Below are 23,414 nucleotides of genomic sequence, written 5' to 3' on the forward strand. Positions count from 1 at the left end.
GGTGCCAAGTTTGGGGTTAGCCACGGTCATGGGAATGTCCAGAGGCCAAGGAGGAAAGGTCCTGGTGACCAGTGGATTTACCATCCCGTGACGAGGAGAGAAGCCTGGGCTGGGTGGGGGGAGGCTTGGTGGTCATCTCCTGTCACTGCGGGTGTGGAGCTCGGCCTAGGGCAGAGTGAAGAGGAGCCCCACGAGGTCTGCCACCCTTAAGGTGGGTGTCTGTCTGAGAGGAGCTGGTGTACAGAGGACCTCTACTGGTCCCTTGTTCAGAGCTGGCTGCCTCCACCCGCCGGGCCTTGCTCTTGCTGGACCGGCATCTGCAGAGGGGTCTCGCTGGCCTCATGACCCCGCCCCCTGTAAACCTCAGAGCCAGGCATGTTACCTCCTTCTGCACCACGTCCACCGCCCAGCTGTGTCTCCTCAGACCGAGGAGTGCAGGGCTTGTTAATCTGCGGCCCGCATGGGGGCGGGGAGGTGTGCGTGGGGAGGAACTTAGAGGTCACAGGATCCAAAGCCTTTAATTTACAAAGGAGAAAACTGGTCCCCAGGGAAGAGAGACTAGGCCAAGACACAGATGTGACCTGCTGGCAGAAGGGGGGCAGTTCGTTTTCATGTTCAGAAACTCTTTCCACCTACAGGTCAAGGGAAGTGAAACCCAAGAAGGACGGATGAAAATTTCTGATCTTTTTCATGCCTTTATTTTTACTTTTATTTTTAATTGAGTGTCTACTACGTGCCAGGGAGGGCTAGGGTTTTCGGATATGGAGCTGAATCGGGCACCCTCCCTAATGCTACCGGTTAATGAGGACATCGAAGGGTTAAATTTGGGAGCACTGTGGTCGGGATGGGGAGTCTCCCCGGCAGGAAAAGTGCACCCTCTTCCCGCTCGCTTCTCCGGACTCCGGAAACCTGGGCGCGAAGAGCCCGGGAAGGGCTGCCCCGCTGGCTGGCGCGCAGCCTCCCCCGCAGAGCCCCCTCTGGCCCGGGAGTGGCCGCTCTCGAATTACAACAAAGGGGGCTGGAGGCCGGGCCTGTGGCCGCGACCGCCGTCAGCCAAGGGGTGGGTCCGGGGAGGGGTTTGCCGCCCGATTTGGCTTAAAAGTACGGGGAAAGAGCAGAGCGGCGACTCCGGCGCGCGGCTTCCCGGCTGGGCTCGCCTTCCCCCTCTCCGAGCGGCCGGAGAACTGCTTGCAGCTGCGGCGACGGGAGCGGAGAGGGGCCACCGTGGAGAGCCCAGTCCCGGCCCGGCCACAGCGGACCCCTGCTGCCAAGTAAGAGCGCGCGTCCCGCGCCGCCCTCCCCACGGCGGATCGCGGGAAAGCGGGAGCGTCCCCGGGGGTCTCCGGGCTCGGCTCCCCACTCGGCCGCCCCTCGGCCCATGTCCGGATTCCTGGGACCGGAGCGGCGGGCACCCGCTGAGCTAAGGTTCCTTGCGCCGAGCGCGCGAGGACGTGCGGGCCGGCGAGTCCCCTCCGACGCCGGGGCCCCGCCCAGCAGCCCCACCTCGCCAGGCCCGCGGGAGGCGCTGCGGCTGGCGCGCCCCGGAGCGCGGCTCCCTGCTAGCCCCGAGCGCCTGTGGCCCCGCAGGACACAGCCTGCTGAGCCTCGGTGCGCGCTGGCTGCCTCGGAGGGTGCAGCCTGGGCCAGGGGCGTTGGGGACCGTGACTGGAGTTTTGGCTTTTTAGATGTGGAGCGCTCTCAGGGGTGGGAGGGCAGGGGCCACGCAGGGTTGGCCCGGAGCTCCAGAGCGCACGTCCTGAACTGCGGTTTCTTCGCGGTGCGCGAAAGGCGAGCGCCAGAGCAGCCCGAGCAGCCCGAGCCGCGCCGGAGGAGAGGTGCAGTCGGCACGCCAGGGAAACACGTCGAGGTCTCTCCCCTTGCTCGCCTGGGGACACGGAACCTTTCCCGCTCTTATCACTGAGAGACCAGCGAATCCCGGTTGTGCGTGCGAGATCGCCCCGGGCTATAGCGAATCCCATCTGAAGCCACTAGTCCCGCGGTCTCCTATGCCTACGAGGTTCACGCAGGCGCTTTGCCCCCCGCGCCCCCCTCCCTGGTCAAAATCTGGGAACCCTCGGGTGTAGCTCCTTGCCCGAGGTGGCGCGGTGGTGTAGAGGGCAAGGTGGGGGACGGGGGTGGGAAGGGGACTGAGTTACTCAATATACTTAGGAAACCTTAAGTCCTGATGAGAGGGGAGATTCATGACAGCCAGAAACATGCCCCCAAATCTTGCAGCCCAGGAGGTAAAATCGGCCCAATCATAACTTTTGCCGAGAAGGAAAAGTACCGAAGCTCAAAGCCACTGGGTTGGTCAATGTGGGCTCGAACCCACAGCCCTTTTTCCAGGGCTCTCCCTTACACCAGTGCTACCCTGTCTGACCCAGAGCCCCAAAGTCTTTTTGTCGTATTCGCGGAAATCCATTTGGTTATTTCTGGTGTCTTGTACTTAATGGCCAGGAATGGGGCTTAGACTGGAAGACAAGAGTTCATTACTCTGGTCAGTTCCCAGATGAATGCCTGACTCACCCCGCCCTACCTTGGATACAGTTTTAATCTCCTTGCCTGCTTTGTGCCCTTTCTCCTTCTAGACGGTATCCCCTGAGATGTCCATCAAACCCATGACAAAATGAATGCATCCTGTGGGTGCCTGGTAGCTCTCCCCAAGGAGGTTGGGTCTCAGTGGTCCGTGTATGTATAAGCATTTGCTCATCCCCTCTGACCGTGTTAAAAAGTGTCTTGGTGGCAAAAACTAAATATGAAACTCAGGTCCTCAGGTGAGCCCTGCGCTACCCTTACACATTGCTTGACATTTTGATGCTTCCCAGACAGGAGATTCTGCGAGGACACTTTTATCTCCTCTGCAGCTGGGCTCCTTGCCTGGCCTCTCCTGGCCTCTTCCCAAGTCCTTGCCCTCTGACCTCTGGATGACCAATTTGAAAGGGCCTTGTGGAGGAAACAGATTTTCTGTGCTCTGGACGTGACAATCAGAAAGCTGACTAATGTCCCAGAAAATTCTGCATTGTTTATTTAAATGCTTTTTGATTCTGAAAAATTTCAAATATGCACTGAAGTAGAGAGGAGGGGAGAGTGGACCCCCATATACTCCTCACTGAGCTTCGGCAGTTGTCAGCATTTTGTCGCACATAAATCTGCACCCTTTTCTCTTTTTTCATTGAAGTATTTTAAAGTAAATACCCAACATCAGGACATTTCATCCCTACATAATTCAGTATGATCTCTAAAGATATTAAATGTCTATGATGCCATTATTGTACCTAAGAAAATGCGTGAACATTCTTTGGCATCCATCACCTGTTATCAAGTCTAGATTAAAAATTTTACCCCAAATGTCATTTTGTGGTTGCTCTGAGTTCTGTTGATTCATATAATTTGTTACATTCCTATTGTACATTATTTCTTTCAAACCACTTTCCTATCCACGTTGTTGTTTGATTTTTGCAACTTCCCACTAAAGAGTGAGGTGGGTATTATTAAATTCATTTTACACTAATGAAACTCGAAAACAGATAAGTGGTCCAGATGGCACAACCACCACCAGCAAAGCCTGCATCTGGCTGACCCGCCTCACTTCTGGGCAGCGACCCTTCAGGTCTTCCTGCTCATGGAATATCGGTGGCTTCCTAAAGACTCTGCATTGCCTTGGGCTTCACTGGGCATATCACTTCCTGTATACACGTGGTCAGAAATCCCTTGTAACTATTCAATAATTGGCCATTTGGTGCTTGAGATAAATGAGCTGCAGAATCAAAACACCTGAGTTTGTTTCCAAACTTACTGGGCAACTCTTAAGAAAGCAGCTTGCCCCTCAAGGCTCTGGGATGGAGGGCGGAGGCCTCTGAGTTAGGTAGCCTCGTCCTTTCTCTGACTTCTTGGTCTAAAAGTAGGATGAGCAAAATGACTGCAGCTGGGCTTCCTGGAGGAAACAAAGGCCCCAGAAAGGGACTTGGTAGAGAACAGTCACCCTGCCAGGAGCATTGCTGGGAACTTTGGCAGCTGCCATCTTCACACTGAGCACCTAACTTCTGTGACAGGGAAGCAGAGCAGAGATACAGCTTAGTTTATGAACAACTTTGTTCTGCCTTTGTCTTGTGAGGATCTGCAGCACCAGAACATCTTGCTTTTAGCATCTTTATTACTTAGGTTTATTTGCTTTTGAAATGGAGTGATAAGATTTTTTTATATCTTATTAATGAAACTTGTGAGTTGGAATCCTCCTTCCTTGGCAGACAATGTGAAAAAAGGAAGCCCTCATTGCTGGACTCCTACACGGTCTGCTGTTATGATCATTGTACCAAAATAGACAGGGAATAAACAGACCTTCCATAACAGAACCAGTTGAGAGCAAAGAAATGGGAGGATCCTATCCCATCATCCAACTGAAGGAACTCAAAAGAGGCAGAATGTTAACCTTCAGGCACACTGTTTTCTGGCAGCCATAAATCTCTTCCCCTTTAGCTAATAGACTGTTGTCTTGGGGGTAAATTTCTAGATGATTCCACATTGCAAGAACATCATTGCTTTCTTCATCTTATAGTTTTGGGAGTCTTATGAGCTCCTATGAGCTCCTGGCTTTAGAAGAGCAGCTTGTAATCACCATGTGGTCAGTCTGTGTGACAGTCACACCCTAGTGGACCATGCAGCCTCAGATGAAGTGGCTGGAGCCCACCCGGCTCTAAGGCCATAGAACCAGCAAGATCAGCAATTGTGGACTAGGAAAGGAAGAGCCAAGCAGATACAGCCGGGGTGCAGTAGCAGCTGTAGTACCCAACATCTTAGTTGTTGGTCTTGTCTAAATTGAAGCAAGTCTTCAGAAACTTCTCATCCTAGTAATTCTTGAATGTGGTGTGTGCTCAGTGGGGAAGACAACCTGTGTGTTGGCTGGCTTCTCACACACTGTCAGAGAAGTCTCTAGGCACCAGGACTGCCTTTGCAGAACAGTCACTTGCTGGAGGATTATAAAGCACAATAGTGACAGTTTAGATATCTGTCCAGAGTTTTAAAGAATATTTTACACATCCCTTGACAAAGCAGTTTTACCAGGAAAATTGTGTTTGGGAAATAAGGATGTTAGAGCAAGAATGAACTTAGCAGACAACGAGGGTGTAATTAGGATCACGGCTGATCAGTTCTTCTCATCCCAGGATTTGGATTTCTTCACTTGGAATACCTCTAGAATTATATTTGAATATAGTTGGCCCTCTGTATCTGTGAGTTCTGCTTTTGCAGATTCGACCAACCATGGATTGAAAATATATATTTTTTCAATACTGGAAAGTTTCCAAAACCAAAACCTCATTTTGCCATGTGCTAAATATTATGCAGAATCCATATGAATAAAGTGATGTGTAGGCATTGTATTAGGTATTCAGAGGAGTCTAGAGATGATTTAAAGTACACAGGAGCACCGTGTAGCTTATGTGCAAATACTGTGCCATTTTGTACAAAGGACTTTAGTATCTGTAGATTTGGGTGTTTGAGGGGGGCCTAGAAACCATCTCCCACCCATATCAGGGGACAACTATATACTATTACGTGCAAATAGCAATGTGTTTTCTCTTTAGTTTTTTCATTGCCAGAAATCATGTCAGACAAGCACATACAGCTGCTCCTATGTATGTCTTGCGGTAATAGTTCCCACATGTGCTCCTTGATATGTTGCCAGCATAATGTATAACTTCTGCAAAAATAATGCCATCTGCCCATAAAGTATATACTTGATGAGAGGGTAACTTATGTTGATGACTCATGAACAGCGTCATTTTCAGTTTCTTTATAATGTCCTTGAGCTTGATCCATGAATTTCTCCCTCCACCAGCCTGATATACCATTGGTGGACCTGGCCGAACAGAGCACAATTTTTAGAGGGCCTGCATGACTCAAAGATGTAAGAGGAAGGACATTTTTTTCTAAGTATCTTTCTAAAACTTCTCCATACAAATATAAAATTGAATTACATTTTTAAAATCTACCATATATTTTTCCAAGAATAGCATATATAGGTTTTATATATATATACATATATACACACACATATATATATATACAGTGTATATATATATAACCCAAATATATATACCCATATATAGGTAAAAAATTCTAATTATATACCTAGATGAATTTTTTCATTGCATTTGTTTTTATCATGGTAAATATGCATACTATGAAACTTACCATTTTAACCATTTTTAATTGTATTGTTTGGTAGCATTACGTACATTCAAAGTAATGGACTGCTATCACCACGTCCATCTTCAGAACTTTACCATCTTCCAAAACAGACACTCTGTAACCCTTAAACACTAACTTTCTATTTCCCCATCCCACTCCATCCCAACTTCCTGTCTCTGTGAGTTTTGATACCCTCATAATAAGTGCAGTCACACAATGTTTGTCCTTTTGTGATGACTTATTTTACTTTGGGCAGTGTCTTCAAGTTTCTTCCATGTTATAGCATGAAATTTCCTTTCTTTTAAAGTCTGAATAGTATTCCGTTGTCCATATGTACCACATTTAATTTACCCATTCATCCATTAATGGAAGTCATTTCCCCCTTTTGTCGGGAATAACGCTGCTGTGAACATTGGTGCACAGATATCTGCATGGATGCAAAATGAACATGCCATTGTAACTGCCACCTGAGTCGGGAACAGAACATTACAGGAGTGCAGGAATTTAAGGGGAAAGCCAGGAGGTTCCAAGACTTTTCCGGCCCATATCCAACTGTTTCAGCTACAATTTAAGTCTTGAATTGGATGTTCATTTTCTCTACCATGAGGAGTTTGGAAGAGATGTTTCAAAAACTACAGTTTGCAATATAGAAGACCACCAGAATAGTTGTGAGATTTATGCAACTTCTTTCCTTAAAATATCCAGGGAAGGAAGTTGGACATATGTGGGACTTGTAGTTGTAGCTGACTTCAGCTATCACACTAGTTCACATTCTTCAAGGGTCCCATGGCGAGGAGGGGGTTCAAATCCACCTGGAGAACTCCTGTTCACATGTTAGCTTCTGCTACAGCACGGCTCATAAGCCCTGAGAGGGAATTCTCTGGCCATGTCCTGCCTTCCTGCTTCACTTTCCTTCCTTCCTCTTTTCCTTCTCACCTGGTCTTTTTTTTTTTTTTTTTTTTTTTTTAACTAAAAGGATGTATTGGCGATTCCTTACTGCCAGACACCCTGTCAGCCCTGTCAGTCACCTTAGGAGACCAAAAAAAAAAAAAAAAAAAAAAAAAAAGAACAAGGCGTGATATTTGACACGTGCGTTTAAAAATGAATCCACAGCCAAGAGTAATATTCTGATGCTGCAGCCAAGTGCCCAGTGCCAACAGCAGCCTGACAAGGAGCCAGCCTAAGCACCAGGGGAGCCGGGGTCGTGGCAGCACCAGGGAAGAGAGAATCCCTGCAGGCTCTTTGGAGTTGCAGTACTCTGCTCTTGGGTGCCACAGCCAAGTCCACGATGATTCTCTAAACACCTTGAAACTGCCTGGGATCCACACGCTCCCAGCCTCCTGCTAAAGGCCACGCACAGCCACCGCTAGTGGCCAAGAAGAAACAAATATATTTCAGACATCAGTGAAACCCTGTGGGGTCCCTGATCCTTTTCAGCGGCACTTAAGACTTTCTTAAACCTTCACTCCCCAGGGTCTTTTTTTCTTTCCTGCAGCGCACAGAGCCCTGCCCATCTCTCCACCTCTTTGGGTTATCCATCGCCCCAACATCATGGCGCACCCGCACTGTTTTCTGGAGAGTCGGGACAGTCCTCTATCTGGCTTCCCTTCCTTGGTCTTAACCCACGCAAACTGTCCTCTGTAACAGCCGGGTGATCCTCCTAGAGCAGGACGCAGTAAGCTCCTTCTGTGAGGAACGAGATCGCAGACATTTCACACTCCATGGGCCATCTGGTCCCAGTAGCAGCTTCGGGCTCCATTTTAGGGTGGAAGCAGCCACAGACGGCATGAAAAGGGACACGTGTGGCTGTGTTCCCGTCACCTTTATTTGCCGATTTGGTTCCCAGTGGAAGTTCGGGGACCAGGCTCTAGATTACAGATCAGCCCACATCCCCTCCTGCTACCCTCCCTTGCCTCCCCACCCCTTGAGGGGGACCTCATCTTTCTCAGCATGACATCCAAGGTTCCCCATGGCTTTTCACTTTACGGTCTAGCCTCACCCTTTCCTCCTCTCACCGAGGCCACTTCCTGGGCCTGCCCCGATTCACCTTGCAGTTCTGAATTCCCAGAACACCTGTGTTATTTCAGACCCACTGTACCCTGTTGCTGGATGACGATTGGCGCCCCTCCCCCACACACCTGCCAATCAAACTTTTCCTCTTCTCCAACACCTGCGCAAGGGTCAGCTGCCTGGAACTCTCCCTGTTGCTCGTCCTCCGTTAGGTCACTGCCTTATCAGTTCTCTCTGGGCCTTGCATTTATTTCTCTTATTACCTCCCACAGTATGCTGTGAATTCCTCAGAACGTATCAGATTCATTTTTGAATTCCCAGTGCCCAGTGCAGTGTTTACCATGTAGCAGATACTTAATAGATATGACTGAACTGTCATTTAAGTAGATTCTGACTTAACAGATTCATTGAGATGTGATTCATTTACCCCACAATTTACCATAGAAAGTGTTTGCATCAATGGAGTTTAGTATATTCATGGGTCTGTGCAAACATCATTGCTGCCAATTTTATAACATTTACATCAACAGGAAGAGAAGTCTGTGCCCCTAGGCATCAGCCTTATCCATCACCCACCCACCGCTGAACATCTACAAGCTACTTTCTGTATCTGTATGGCTGATTCTGGTTGTTTCACACAAATGGAATCATATAATATTTGGGTCTTTCGTTTGGATTATTTCACCTCACCTAATGTTTTCAAACTTCATCCATGTTGTATCATGTGTTAGTTCTTTATTTTTTATGGCCAAATACTATTTCAGTGTGTTATACCACATTTTGTTTATCCAATCATTGTTGAGGGACATTTAGGCTGTGTACACCTTTTGACTCTTATGAACAATATTGCTGTGAATGTTCTCATACACGTTTTGTTTGAACTTGTACAAACAATTGAAAGTGGTTCACATGGTAATTCTATGCTTGATGTTTTGAGGGACCATCAAACTAGTTTTCACTGTGATTGTATAATTATAAATTCCTACCAGTAATCATGAGGGTTCTAATGTCTCCACATCTTTGCCAACACTTGACACTTTCTACTTATAAAAAGAAGAAGAAGATGATGAAGATTATAGTCATCCTCATGGTATAAAGTGGGATCTTGTCATGGTTTTGGTTTATACTTGTCTAATGACTAATGAGGTTGAGCAAATATTGGTGTGCTCATTAGATTTTTGAATACTGTCTTTCAATTCTTTGCCCCTTTATTTTCCTTTATTACTGGGGATGGAACCCAGGGCCTCACACCTGCTAGGCAAGTGCTTCACCACTGACTCATACTCCCAGGCCTTTACCCAATTTTAAATTGGTTTGCTTGTCTTTTTATTGGTCAATCATAGGAGTTTTTACATATTCTGGACTCCAGACCCTTATCAGACATATGATTTATGAATATTATCTCCAGTCTGTGGCTTGTATCTTCCCTTTCTCCATGGTATCTTCTCTTTCCAGTTCCAATCATATTTACTTAACTTCTATTTGGTGAAAATAGAGCCAGAAATGTAAACATACAGGTGCTCACCATCTCACGGCTCCCTGTCTTAGGGAGATGATTGCAACAGATGACAGAACAGCAGCACTGCAGCAGATGCTTGGCCACGGTCGCCACGGCCGCTCTGCCTTGTGAAGCACCAAAGGGTTTAGTTCTGATGAAATCCAGTTTCTGTGTTTTTCCTTTCGTTGCCTGTGGTTTGGGCGTCTTACATTGTCTGATGAGGTCCTGAAGATCTACCCTTATGGTTTCTTCTCAAAGTTTTACAGTTTTAGCTTTTGCCTGGGGTCTTTGATCCATTTCCTATTGATTTTTGGGAGTGATGTGGAGAGCACTCTCTCGCGTGTGGCTGCTCAGTTGTTCCGGTGTCACCTGTTCTTCCCGCATTCCTTCTTCGAATGCTCTGGCGCCTTGGTCATGCATGGGGTGGTTCCAGCGTTCCCCGTCCTGACAGCGAGCTGTGTGTCTCTCCTGTCACTACCATTTCACCTTGATTTTTAGGTGAGTCCTCTCACTTTGCTCCCCTTTTCAGAACTGTTGGACTATTCTGGGTCCCTCGTAATTCCATATGAATTTTAGAATCCATCAGCTTGTTAAAAGATGATTGAGATTCCAGTCAGGATTATATTGAATCTGTATATCAATTTGGGGAGTATTCCCATTAAAAAATATGAATTCGTAGAGTCCATGAATGGGGTGTGTTGCCATTTATCTAGACCATCCAGTTCCTTTCAACAAATGTTTTGTAGTTTTCAGAGTATGAATTTTGCACTTCTTTTGTTAAACTTATTCCTACTTTTTCATTAAGTATAAATAAGTTATACTATTTTTATACTATTGTAAGTATAAATTGATTTCTTAATTTCACTTTTGGATCATTGTATCCTGTAACCTGGCTGAAATCATTTATCAGTTCTGATAGTTTTTTTTAGCAGATTTCTTGGGATTTAAAAAATATACATATGTGAGTACATTCTTAAACCAAAGAGGAGGGGTTTGTGAGGTGGCTATATGGTGCTCTAGAATAAGGAACGACTGTGTTTTAGCTTTTGTGTCACTGTGACCAAAATAATAACAACTTAGAGGAGGAGAAGTCTACTGGGGTTCATGGTCTCAGTGGTCTCAGTCCACAGAAAACCGGCTTCATTGCTCTGGGTCCAAAGTGAAGCAGAACATCATGGGGGAAGGGTTTGACAGAGAGAAGCATCTCCCCTCATAGCAGCAGGGAGAGAGAGAGAGAGGTGTGGGACAGGGAGGAAGCGGGGAAGGGGTCTCAGGGAAGATGAATCTTCCCAGGGCGCGTCCCCAGTGATCCTCCTCCAGTCCTGCCCCACCTGCCCACAGTTACCACCCAGTCAGTCTATTCTAACTACCATGGACTGATGAGATTACATTGCGGTTCTCATAATTTGATCACTTCACCTCTGAGTATTCCTGTATTAACAGGAGCTTTTGGGGGATGCCTCTGCAAACCATAACATTCTGCCTCTGACTCCCAAAAGCTCACGTCCATCTCAAAATGCAAAATCCATTTAGTCCACCTCCAAGAGTCCCAGTCTTAACAGTTTCAGCATTGCCCAAAAGTCCAAGTTCAAAGTCTCCTGTGAGACTTATGGCAAACTCTTGCCTTGAGCCCCTATAAAAATCAAAAGCAAGTTACACATATCCCATACACAGTGGCACAGAGTAAACATTTCCAATTCAAAAGGAAGGAGTCGGGGCGGAGAAAGAAAAGGTGGGGTCAAAATATCAGCTGGGCAAATAGACCTTACAGTATCTAGGACACAAGCCTGAACGATGTTATTTCCAGAGGATTTGGGCAGCCCCACCCTTTGGCCTTGCAGGTTGCAGCACACTTGGTCTCTCCTCAGCAAGCAGTTTTTCTCGGCAGATCGTCCACAATACTGGCATCTCTTAATTTCTGGGGTCTCCATTCCACCTTTGGCTTGACCTTCACAGTTCCACACTTGGCCCTTTCAGGGGCAGCATGCAGGATTCCAATTCTGCTACACTTTTCATGGCCTCCTATGCCTTCCTTTAAAATCTTGGGGGAAGCTTCCATGACTCCTTTAATTTACATCCTATTCCTGCAGATCTTGGATGATGTCAATTTCTGTTGTCAGCTCCCACAATACCTAGTCCCCCTGGAATCACAGATGCAGTGGCCTCTGAGTGCCTATGCAGCTGAGCACTGTGAAGCAACTTCTGGTCCCCCATTTTCTCTTCTCAAAGGAATTTTCTCTTCTGTACCCTGGAGCCTGTAGTGGGTATGGTCTTGCAAATTCCTGAAATGCTCTGGAGGCATCTTTCCTATTGTCTCTGTGGAAAGTACTTAGCATCTCTTTAGGGGCTGTAATGACCTCTACAAGCACCGCTTTCTTTGCCACAGCTTTGCAAGCACATTTCTGGCTAAGGTGCAAGTTTTGTTTTGTTTTTTAAACCCTCTAGCTCTGCTTTCTGCTCCTCATTCTCATAGTAAACCTGTCTGAAGTCTTCCAGCAATACCCATGCCACTAACTGGATGCTGTACTGCCTTGAAATTTCCTCTTCTAGTTTAATTAGTCCATCACTTTTATATTCAGTCTCACACAAAGTCTCAGGACACAGCAAAATGTAGCCAAGTTTTTTGACAGAATATAACATGAGTAACCCCTGTTCCAATTCCCAATAGAGTCCTCATTTCCCTCTGAAACCTCATGAGCACAGTCCACATTCCTATCAAAATCGTGTTCTTCTGAGTGCCCACCAGAATCAACTATTAAGCTCCGCCTATGGCATCCTAAAACTTTTCCAGTCTGTATCTATAAACTTAAAATTTCCTCCTGCAAACCATTTCCAAAGACTTTGGAACCACATAGTCAAGTTAGTCACAGCCACAGCCCCACTCCTCATACCAGTTTCTGTTTTGGTCAGCTTTTGTGTTGCTGTGACCCCAATACCCAAAAGAACTACTTAGAGGAGGAAAGGTTTATTGGGGCTCATGATCTCAGAGGTCTCAGTCCATAAACAATCAACTCCATTGCTCTGGGCCCAAGGTGAGGTAGAATATCATAGAGGAAAGGAGTGACAGAGGGAAGCTGTTCCACTCATGGCAGCAAGGAGAGAGAGAGAGAGGGAGAGAGAGAGAGAGAGAGAGAGGGAGGGAGAGGGAGAGGGAGAGAAGGGAGGATGGGATTGAAGAAAGAGGCACCCTTCCAAGGCAGCCCCCCACCCCAGGACCCACCTCCTGCAGCCATGCCCCACCTGTGCACAGTTATCACCCAGTCACTCTATTCAAACTAGGATGGACTGGTTAGGTCACAGCTCTTAAGAGTCTAACCATTTCACCTCTGAAAATTCCTGCATTAACAGGAACTTTTAGGGGACACCTCACATCCAAATCTTAACAAAGTATGAAAGCAGGCAGAAGTAGATGCTTGCGGACCAATAAGACTGGAGCTCAGGGTAGCAGGTTGAAGCTAGTTCTTGTCATGCTAAAGAGAGTGGCAGCATCTGACAGCTGAAAGTGGGAGCTGTGCCATGTCTGGAGACACAGGAAGAATATTAGAATCATTCTCAGAAGGAGTTCCAGTGCAGGCTTATGATCGGTCCAGTGTTGATCAGCTTTAAAGTTAACTGAGAAAGTCTGTCCTCTTCAGTTAGCGTAAGAACTTCAGGTTTCTGAGTATATGCCACTACCCTGCGGATGCCACGCTCTTGATGAGTGATCACTGGTGACCCAGTACCAGCTGGCATTGTGCAGCCAGGCCCAGCCGGCTTCGCTGATGTGGCAGTTGGTGCCTGCTGCTATTGCTCACTGGGTTTCTGGATGGGAGCCAATGCTGCAGGGGGCAGAGAAGGCCAGGTCGCGGGCCCTTAGCAAGCTGTAATGCAACACTCCTACCTCACTCTCTCAAGGAGCCAGACATCTCCAAACAAGCTCAAGGGGCCACTGTGGCCCCTGTACCTGCCATTCCTGTCACTGCACCCTCCCGGTTTAGCTGTCATCTGAGAAACACCGGCCTGAAGAATTGATTCTAGGCTGAGGTTACGATGTTCAGATGAGAGCTTGGCCTGGCAGTTTCTGGAGATGGAAGAGGTCCAGAAAAGGTGTCCAAAGTCCTGCTCGGAAGGCAGGGCCCTGCCTGAGGCACAGGCAAGCTAAGCTGGGTGGCATGCCACTGGGGACTGAGCCGTTGAACTGTCTCTCCATCAACTTTTGATGGATCATCTCAGAAAAACTGGTTATGCACTCCCTCCCTCCCAGGCAGGCTCGCGCAGTCTCCCGCCCAGGACTCCCACAATCTCCCACCCCGTACACTTATCTTACCCAACTGTCTGAGCCCCTCCCTACCCCAGGACTGTGCCTGGACCCACTCTCGGCGCTTCTCCTCCAGGAATCGGTGTGCAGTGAGCCCCATCCCTGGGATCACTGGACACATTTGCAGTGATGGGAGTCGTCTCAAGTTTACGTGCCCTTTTGGACCTCGCTTTGTTCTCCCCTTACCTGCCTTTTGTGAACTTTAACATCTCCCTCCAAATGGCAAGAAACCCAGGCCAACTTGGCTATTGATGTTAGCTCTGGGAAATATGTCTGAACATGTGTGTGGGATTGGGGAGTAGGGGGGAGTGGGGGTGGGCAGGGGTGTTCAAACCTGCTACCCAGGTGGTGAGTTCAAAGTGGTTGACGGGTAGAATGTTGCTCCTCCTGGTTTTTGCCTGGGTTGTTCCCAATCTTAGACTATACTAGTTATCACCTGCTGAGCAGTGACTATGAGTCTGTCATTGTACCAGGCACTTTTGATTTCTTATGTAACCCAGCAAGGCACTAAGACTCTTCTCTGTTTGCAGAAGCCAGATTGGAATCTGAGTCCACTCTCGAATATTCTTCCAATTGTCATGTGTTATCCTATAGTTGAACTGTGTCTGGATTTTTCTTAGGGATTGGGGGTTGGACAATTTGAAGCCTCTGGGCATCCTTGTCTTGATCAGTTTCTGTGTTGCTTTTAAGTACCAATTGTGGGTTTTCCCTGTCCCTTCTCTCTGGGCTTCATGCTGGAGAGATGTGTCTGTTCTATAAGAGATCCAGAAGGCATTTCCAAAGTGTTTGTACCTTTAGTCTCCCAGGGAAGCAGCCTGGTCAAAATGAGATTCCACCCAGAGCCAGACATGGACTGTGGGGAACCCCAATTGGTCACAACAAATTATGCCAACAAAGGCCTCTTTCTGAAGACAGAAAAATATTCAACTTTGTATGCCTGCCTTCTCACCACCTCACTGTGCTCTGTATATACCCGCTCTGTGGCCAGAAATAGACGGGAATGAGGAGGAATCCTTGGCCAGGAGCCACATGGACCAGCCCTGGCTGAGCCTGGTGTCAAAGTCTCCGTTCTTGTCTGAGGTGGTTCAGGAGGGCCACCTCGTCCCCCACCCACTTCCATCATCCTCCAGTCCATCATCCTCCAGACACGCCCCATTCACCCAGGACAGCCTCCTTCCACGCAGGATGTGTTCCCCGTGGTTAGAAGCAGCGCCCAGGCCACAGCTGGAATCATGGCTCCCAGCTGTGCTCCGAAACATGAGCAAGAACCATTTGTCACTCCTGTTGAACACGGCAGAGATCCCAGGCATGGAGGGTCCAGTGGAGGAGACAGCCCCCTCCTTGCCCCTGACCCCAATGCCTGCATCTGGTAGAGAGGTCAAGCAGGGCACTCTGCCTGGTGACAGAATTCAGCTGAGTTCCTGGCTTCAGTCTTCTAAGCCAGTGCCCAAAGCAGTGTGGCAACTGTTCCCAGCTAAAAAGTGACACGGTTGTTTACACCATGCTTCACATCTGGGGCAGGCGGGACCATGACTGGGAGCTCCCAGTATGAAGCCAGTGCTGGGAGCAATGACTCATTTCCATGCCCACTGGAGACCTGTGAGGCCGTGCACATAAGGGGGCCCTGCAGATGCCTGTTATAGGAGAGTCCTTCGCCTGGATGCTTATGTTGGGGGAGGGGACAGTTAGGAAGATCAGATGAGGATCTTGGCTAAGAGCAATTTAAAAAGTCAAAACCACAGAGTCCAGACATGATTGATGTCTTTCGCCTTATTTGTGCATAACTAGGAATTACTCTAGCTATTGACAATATTGATAACCGTTGCGTTGTCGTTCACTAGGAGCCAGTTTGTCACATTGGCCATTGTTTGAGGGGGTGCCACGAAGTCAAGTGTCCATAGTTAGAGGTTGCAGTTTGGGGCTGTCCTTTTGCTTAAGGACCTACTGGGGAGTCAGTAATTCACTTGGCTTTGCAGAAAGTATTGTTAGGCAAGTGAGTTTAATGCCACAGGATGCTCTTTTCTAGAAGATGATGAAATGATTCAGAAGAGATTGTTTTTAGAGGAAGAAAACTACTTGAGCAGATCCCAGGGAAGCTCGCTGCTCAGAGTTTTGGGGACTAGGACTTTTACATTCTTTCCCAAGCAGACTCAGCCCTTGAGAGAGTCACCTACTGAAAGGGCCCTGGAAATTTCAGCTTTAGCTTTTCCCCTTTTCCTCTTGCAGTCCTGTTGGGTCATAATTAAATAAGACTTCAGAAAGTGTTCTCAGATATCCATGCCACTTCTAGAATCAGAAATCAGGGATTCTGAAATGTACAGGAAAGTCGCCTGGATGACTGGTATCCTCCAACGAATGGTGTTTATCAGACGATTGAAATAGCACTGTTCAGATCCACTCAAAACTGGAGTAAGATCAAGGTCGAGAATCACTTTCCTTCCCTCTGATACCAGCCTCACCCCAAGTTCCCAGCAGGACCAGCAAGCGTTGGTTGGTATGAGTTCTTCGTAGAAGTCTTACTTGTAGACCCCTGGAAGTACCATTTCCCATTAGACTTGGCACAATTTATCACATACTTAGTTTATACAGCATCTATGAAACAACTTTCTTGTTAAGGTAATTAAACTTTTCTCCAATAGTTTGTATTCTGCAAATGTGCATTTCTAGCCAGGCCTGGAGGTGTATGCCTTTAATGCTAACAACCTGGGAGAGTGAGACTGGGATTGCAGGTTCAAGGCCAGCCTCAACAATTAGGCAAGGTCCTAAGCAACTTACTGAGACCCTGTCTCAAAATAAAAAACAAAAAGAACTGGGGATGTAGCCTAGTGACAAAGCCCCTCTGGGTTCAATATCCAGTATCAAAATAATGTGCATTTCTAATTTCCAAGCATGGTGTTGCAAAAAATGAATCTAGAAAGCACTACCTAGGCTTCTTCTCAAAAGCTCCTAATTCCCCAAATAACACTTGGGAAACTGGAGAAGAAAGAAAGAAAGAGAGAGAGAGAGAGAGAGAGAGAGAGAGAGGGAGGAAGGAAGGAAGGAAGGAAGGAAGGAAGGAAGGAAGGAAGGAAGGAAGGAAGGAAGGAAGGAAGGAAGAAACCAAAAACAACAGGAGAATAAATTCAAAATAACTCTTCTATGTACTTACATGAATACATGGCAGTGAATGCCACCATCATTTATATCCATAAGAATGGGGTCTTAACTAGAATAAGATATATTCCCTGTTTGTAAATTATATTAAAATGAAATCAACTGTTGTATATAAGTAAAAAGAATCTTTAAAACAAATTTTAAAATAATAAAATAATATTGGAATTAAAAAATTACATGCAACCCACTGAATTATGCAGCTAAGTCTCAACCAAAACTGTAGTTGGCGCTTGGAAGCCAGACTGGAGTATAGCAGGTGGCCCTGTTAGGAACAAGATATATCAGCGGATTTTTTTTCTGACTGCCTTCTATGGGTCAGGAAATTAAAGAGTGGTGTGATCTTTGATTTTTAAGTACGTGTTCCTGTTTTCCCTTTTGAAAGTTCTTTCTAAGTATATATAGTTTCTATTTCACAAATGAAATACTGAGACTTAGAAAATTGAAGTGTGTCCGAGGTCACAGAGCTAAGGAGTAGAAATGTGATTGGAACCCAGTTCTGTTTGACTCTGACACTGTATGCTCTAGAGAAGTACCAGCACTTCTGTTTTAGCAGCAAGAACGTGTGGTCTTCTTAAAGGTCACCATGAGCGGGACAGTGGGGTGCCCAGGGCCTTAAGGCAGCGGGAGCTGATTTCAATTGCTGTTTGTTAGGAGTTCCTCGGACCCTGAGTCCCAGTGTGTGATGGAATTCTTTCTCTATCTCGTCTCTCAGACACCCCTTGGGGCCCGGTGCCTCTTGTCAGCAGAACTTACCCTGTTTTCAACTGTGTGAATAGCACATCCTTGAATGGATTGAATTAAATTGAACAATGTCCTCAACTACTTAGTTACAAGCCCACTGAGAAAATATTAGGGACATAATTTACCACTTTCTGATAAGCCACAGTCACGGCCAGCTTCCTGCAGTCACTGACTTTTATTCCATCAGTCAAATGCTTTAGTCCTTAGGCATCCTGCCCTGAGCCCTCTGCCGGTGACCCACTCCTGGGCTTAACTGTGTGAATAATTAAGACCATCTGCTGCGAAGTTCTTAGAGCTCACTTGAATGGGGTTTCAACAGAATATTCTCCAAGGTGGGCCTTCCTCTCACAGGATAGACCCTGGCACGCCTGTGAAACCCCAGTCTGGCTCGATATGTGTGAACTGAGCTTCAGAGATTCTCCATGTTCATCCGCTGTGTTCGGCTGACCCAGTTGGCAGACGCTGTCTGCTCGCATGCAGGGTCGGGGATTCTGGAATTTCCGTGATGTGTGGTGATGCAACTTCACTGGAGCAGTCTCTTCTTGGACTGTCAGAGGGAAGAGACACCCTTGGAGGCCTGTGGAGGGGGACGCTGAGAAGAGATCGGCCTGTTGTCCAGCCACTGTCCCAACTGGGCAAAGAGATCTGACTGCAGCTAGGCCTTCCTGTTCTTTGTGAAATGGTCTCTGATCAAGGACGGACAGAACAGGTCTGAAGAAGAGAAAAGCAACACTCATCCATCCACATGTCTTCAGATGTCCAGAAGGGCAGATGGGGAACTTACTGTATTAATTAAAGGCAAGAGACATAGGGTATTTCTGTTTGAATTAGAGGGCAGAGATGTGGTGGCCACAAGGTCAGCAAGGTCCCCCCACTTGGGTCCCTGGTCACCCAGAATGCCTGGCAGTTTTGCCCTCCTGTAAGTTGGATGGATGTCAGTGTGGAAAGTGAATTTAACAATGCAATAGCTGCAGGCATGAAGCCATCATCTCCCAAGAGAGAAACACAGGGGGAAATACTCCAAGTCCCTGGTAACAAAAGCAAGGCCATTTAAAACAAAATACCCCTTTTTACTTATCAAATGGAAAAAAGTTTGACAACATAGTCATAGCCAGAGTTTTGAGGCTTGGGGGAAACCCACATGCTGCTGGCTGAGCTATAATTTGGCAGTCTTTCTGGAAAGCAGACTAATACAGTTTTGCAAAAGTGTTGGCTTTTTATGTACACTTTGACCCACCATCTTACGCTTAGGAATTTATTCCAAGATTGTGTAGAGCTTCAGCAAGATGGATATTCATTTCAATAATGTGCATGACAGTTAAATAGCTTAGCAGTTTAACATGTATCCATTTGACCAAATACAATGTAAAAAACTTCATAAAAGAATAGTGAGTGAGGCCTGGGGGTGTAGGTCAGTGGTAAAGGGCTTGCCTAGCACAGGCAAGGCCCCAGGTTCCATCCCCAGCAACACACACACAAACAACAACAACAACAACAAAAAACTCAACAAGGCATGTTTGCAATGTACTGTTCAACATGAACAGCAGCTGACAGAGGAATGGGCTAGGGTTGCAGTATCCCCTTCAAAGGCACACCCCCAATGATAAGAAGACCTCCCATTCAGCACCCCACCACTTCCCAGTAGCAGCATGGGTTGGCGACCAAGACTTTAACCCATGGACCTTTGAGGGATACTTCCCTGAACCACAACACAACCAGAATACAGGTTGGAGCCAAAAATGGCAAAAACATCTGTACGGATGTATACCAAACATCTCTGACAATAACCCACTCTGCCTGGATCTAAAGTGCAAATGATTTCCGGGCTGGGTGGTGTACACCTGTAATCCAGGGTCCTCCGGAAGCTAAAGCAGGAGGATCACAAGTTCAAGACCAGCATCAGCAACTCACTTTGAGACCCTAAACAACCCTGTCTCAAAATAAAGAAAGAAAGAAAAGGACTGGGGCTGTAGCTTAGTGGTAAATTGTCCCTGGGTTCAATCCCTAGTACTGCAAAAAATAAATACATAGATAAAATGTAGATAATGGAAAAGCCTACCCAGCACCTTCCACACACACCCCTGCTCTGTCACTGTGAGCTTTTCCTTAAAGATAACTTTAGTGACCATTTGTACTTGATTTCAATTAAACAAAATATTTAAGTAAAAAATAAAAGCAGTTGACAAAATAGTATGTAGAAAATTCCAATTTGTAAAAGGAAATATGTACAGAAAAAAAGACCAGAAGAGAAGACACTAGAAATTTGATAGTGGTTATCCCCAACAGTGGTATTGCAAGTTATTTTCTTTCTTTTACCAGTTTGCATTTTTTTTCCAGATTTTTATTATCAACTTGCATAGTTTTCACAATAAAGAGGACACGAAATCCACTAAAGTTATTATTAAAAGGAGAGAGAAGCAGCTGGTCTGACGTGTTACAATCCCCTGGAGGAGGGTGCAGAAGGCCCTGCAAAGGAAGCAAGAAATTCAGGAGCACTTTTCTAGGAAAGACTTAGGCGTTGAGTGCAGGACATTCCCAGAGTGCAGAATCCAGGGAAATGGGTGGAGCCGTTTTTAGATAATGCAAATCCAGAGATTAAGAGTTCTTTTAAAAATTGCAAGATCACATTTTCTCTGTTTCTTTTTGGAACAAAATTAGAGGCTCTGGAAGCCTCTGAGCCTTCCAGGGGATGGGAGGGAGGCAAGTGCTGGCTGGGGCAGCAGAGCACTCGGGAAGGGGCACGGCCTAGGCCAGCCTGCCCCCTGCGTTCATTTCCTGGCTTGTACTTCCCTCAGTGCAGCCTTGGGCAACCTACCGACCTTCTCTGTGCCTCAATTTCCTCCTGAGGATACTTTGTTTCTTACTGCATCAGGTGAAGTAAAACCGAAGAGAACAGTAGCCCTCCTTATCTGCAGGGGATACATCCCAAGACCCCTAGTGGGTACCTGAAGCCACAGGTAGTACCTACTATGCTTTTTCCCACTAGAGATACATACCTATGATAAAATTTAATTTATAAATTAGGCACAGCAAGAAAAAACAATAACAAATAATAAACAGAAAAATTATTACAATATACTATAATAAATTTCTGCAAATGTGCTCTCTCAAATCATCTTATTGTACTATGCTCACCCATCTTCTGGCATGAATTTCTGTTTTCCTTCTTCATAATTACACGGCCATCATTACCATAGATTTTGGCAACTTTGGTGCATGAGTTTTCTTTTCTTTTTAAAAGGCCTCATGTGTTAAGGGCTTGGTCACCAGTCTGTGGCACTATTACGAGGTGATGGAAACTTTGGGAGGTGGGGCCTACAGGGAGAATGTTAGGTCACAGGGGGTGTGCCCTTGAAGGTTTCTCTCCTTGCTTCCCAGTTACCATCAGGTGAACAGCCTCCTCTGTCACTTGACCCCACCATGAAGTTCTGCCTTGTCACAGGCCCAGAGCAATGTGGCCAGCTGACCATGGACTGAAACTTCTGAACCATGATCCAAAATAAAATTTTCTTCTTTATAAGTTGAATTCTCGGTATTTTGTCACAATGACAGAAAACTGACTAACATATCAACTATTTCTTTTTAATAACTTCATTATTTGCCTTTTCATTATTAATCTTTCTACTTTTTTGTTGTTTACAGTTCTTATGGTGGCTACCATCCATGAAGGTTAAAATTGAATTAAACTTTCAACTGTTGTAAAATCAAGTCTAGAAGGTAATAGTACTTTTACCACAGCTCAGATCACACAAGAACCTTAAAACACTTCAACTCCATTTAGTTCCCACACACCTCTGTGCTATTATTGCCATACATTTTAATCTTTCTCACACACACAAACACACAGTTTTTATTTGTTTTCTTGTGGTGCTAGATTGAACCCAAGACCTTGCCTATGCTAGGCGAATGCTCTACCACTGAACTAGAACCCCAGATCATATTGCAAATATTTAAAATCCCGTATGACATCATTATCATTTTACACAGTGGATTTTTAATTACATTTACCTACATAGTTTCCTTCTCTCCTTTCTACACTTTTATACTATTATCTGGCTTAAGAATATCCTGTTAGTATTTCCATCTTATGGCTATGGTAACAAATGCTGTCCCACTTATGGTTGTCTGAAATGTCCTTATTTCATCTTCATTTGCTCCAGTAAGTATAGATTATCAATTTATTTTTTTCCTGCCATTCAAAAATGTCATGTTGCTCTCTCATTGTTTCCTAATTTTGGTGGAGAGACCAGTAGTGGCCCTACTGTTCTTTGAAAGTAACATACTCACTGTACTCTGGCTGCATGAAGATCTTCTCTATCTTGGATTTTCCATGGTTGGATTGTGATGTGCCCAATCCATCTGTATGTGTGGGTTGAATGGCATTTGCCAATTTTTGGAAAATTCTTGGTCATTGTCTCTTCAAATATTTCCTCCGCACATTCTTTCTCGTCTCTTCTTTGGGATTCCAAGTATGTGGATTTTAGATCTTTCTAACCAGTCTGTGCCCTAACTGCTAGAGTTCAGCCCTTTGGGGACCCTGTCTAGGAGCCCGGGGCTGTCTAGCAAGTCCCTCTCTCCCTGGCAAGCTCTGAGCCCCATTTTTTTGTCCTGTCAGGCCTTGGAGGCTGCCAAGAGCTTTGCTCAACTTTTCAGCCTGTTGACCCCTGGCAAGTTCTGTGAAGGAACAGCAGAGACAAACGTGAGCCTCTGCTCTCTGCGCTTCCTGTCCCGCTGGAGTACTGGCTTCTGGAGGCCTTGCTGGCTTGGTTTGCTGCCTCGGTAGCCTTCCGGTGTCTTCACATGCAGTCACATTCCATTTAACAATGGAGATACATTCTGATAAATGCATCCTTCGGTGAGCCTGTCACTGTGCGGACATCATAGAGTGTATGATGGCTGGCACACGTCAGTCCCTCCCTATGACCTCTTGATGCAATAGAGGCGTGCGAACATGAGATGCCCAGGATGCCCACTGCTGCTGAAATGACACAGTGTCCTGTTTCACATTAAAGTTTTTTTTTAAATAAATAAAAGGAGTACACTCATAAATAATGACAAAAAGGTTTATATAGTAAGTACCTAAACCAGTACCCTAGTCATTTGTTATCATTATCAACTACTGTACATAATGGCATATGATGTACTTTTATATGACTGGCAGCCAGTCGGCTTGTTTCCACCAGCATCACGGGATTGATGCCTCATGCAGTTTGGGTGCTGGGTAGTAGCTGTTTTTCACTCCGTTACCATTTTATGGGGCCACCATCGTGTTTGCAGCCTGTTACTGAGTGAAAAGTTGTTGTGCGGTACATGACAGGGTATTTTTAGTATTTCTCTACTTTTTCTAGTTGTTCTTGGCAAGAAAACTTATCTGACAGGAGCTGGTCTGCTGTAACCAGAAACAGACAGATTGCTTTCTGGGGACAGCAGAGGGGTGGTTTCTGTCCCTTGGGGCTGAGGCTCCAGTGGCAGAGTTAGACACAACAACAGGGTAAAGCATGAACAAAATGCGACTTTCAAGGGACC

General features: G+C 46.1%; 1 protein-coding gene across 3 annotated transcripts in view; it reads left to right on the forward strand.

Annotated features, from left to right (window-relative positions):
• Positions 1–1,114: 1,114 nt before the first annotated feature.
• LOXL2 (lysyl oxidase like 2) overlaps positions 1,115–23,414 on the forward strand; it is an 83,969-nt gene continuing 61,669 nt past the window's right edge. For all 3 annotated transcript variants that reach the window (XM_079142277.1, XM_079142278.1, XM_079142279.1), the window contains exon 1: positions 1,115–1,271. The gene's annotated coding sequence lies outside the window, so the exon portion shown is untranslated. The remainder of the gene's footprint in view (positions 1,272–23,414) is intronic.

This window comes from Sciurus vulgaris, assembly GCF_902686455.1.
Source record: "Sciurus vulgaris genome assembly, chromosome: 5".
Lineage (NCBI taxonomy): Eukaryota > Metazoa > Chordata > Mammalia > Rodentia > Sciuridae > Sciurus > Sciurus vulgaris.